Source organism: Pediculus humanus, genomic scaffold (assembly GCF_000006295.1).
Source record: "Pediculus humanus corporis 1103172107587 genomic scaffold, whole genome shotgun sequence".
Taxonomy (NCBI): domain Eukaryota; kingdom Metazoa; phylum Arthropoda; class Insecta; order Psocodea; family Pediculidae; genus Pediculus; species Pediculus humanus.
The window spans coordinates 4316-6029 of NW_002987201.1; positions in this window are offsets into that span (position 1 = coordinate 4316).

Consider the following 1714-nt stretch of genomic DNA (forward strand, 5'->3'; position numbering starts at 1 on the left):
TTATTATTATTATTATTATTATTATTTGTTTCGTTAATTACGTAATAATCAAACGTAATTGATTTTTATATGTATTTGTATAATGAGGTCGTTTTGTTTTTAACTTCCAAGTTTTTTTTGTACGCGATGAGATGTTAAACCTAAAATTATTATTATTATTATTACTATTTATTAGGGAGGGTGTACGCGGTGGTGAAGGGAATCACAAAAATTTTAATTTTTTCGTCTTTCAGGTGATAAAATGACTCCCATTATCGATATTGTAAATTTTTAAACAAGGAAATAAATAACGGTGATACCAAAAAAAAATCGTTTGAGGTGTCGCGGGGTCAAGAATCCCAATAAATAAAACTGATAATAATAATAATGATGATGATGATGTATATGCAAAGGTATTCCTCCCTCCCCTCCCTTCGGTTCCCCCCCGAAAAAAAAAAATTCGTAAATAAATAAATAAATAATAATTTTTTATTTTATATAATTAAAATTATCATTATCGTTATTATTATTATTATTATTATTAATGTAATCGAATAAATTTTTTTAACGGTTTTTATTTATTTCAATTTTAAAACTTCCATTTATTATTATTATCATCATCATTATTTGAAAAAAAAATTGTTTTTTTCTCGAACAACATAAATTCGTTTTGTGGGTGAATTTCGCGCGTTAATGTAAAATGGCAAAGAAGGGACGGGAAATAAATATTTATTACGATTATTATTATCATTATCATTATTATTATTATTAGCGTGTTGAGTTTCGGTTAAATTTTTTGAAAATGATAAAGTATTTTTCACAAAAAAAAAAAAAAAATGGTTAATTTCACGAAGGTGGAACAAATTAAGGTAATAAGTTTAAAATCACGAATGTGAATTTTTTCTCCCGTTCTGGTTCACGTCATAGTGAATTCTTTTATTTATTTATTTAGGGTGGTTTATCATCATCATTATCATCATCATCATCATTATTATTATTATTCAAACTAATTGATCCATTTATTTATTTATTTATTTTAATTGAATTTCATCACGTCGTTCACGCGTAAAAAAACTAACGATGATGATGATGTTTATCCCTTCACGGATTTGAACTTTTTTTTTTTTGCACGTTTAATGATAATGATAATGGGTCATCTTTGATTGATTGTTATCAGAGACGACGTGATAAGAAAATTAATTTTCAAATGGATAAAAAAAACACGGAGGGAAAAATGGAGGACGTCAAAAAAAAAATCTGGGTCAAACAAAATACGAGAGAGAGAGAAAAAGGTGGAAGGTAGAGGGGAGTCCCCGTATTTGTTTTTCTAGCAGGAGGAAAGGAAAATAAAAAATTTTAACGTACCTGGAATTTATTGATTGATTTCCGGTTTAAAAAATTCTTTCGATTTCCGTAAATTAAACAACAAAAAAATCTCGTTCCGTCGTCGCTACTTATTTTATGCACATTTTTCCTCTTTTTATTTCCGTCATCCATTTTTATTTTTTATTTACCGAAAATAATAATAATACACGGTCAGAATTTTTTATTCGAGTTAAACACGGTAATTCATAGTATATTATATACTATATATAACGTTACAACGAAAAGACCGTTAAATATAAATAATATATATATTATATTATATTAAAAATTTATCTGTCAAAATATTATAAGGTAATAAAAAAAAAAACTATTACAATGGTACATTAAAGTTATTGATAGAGTTATATGA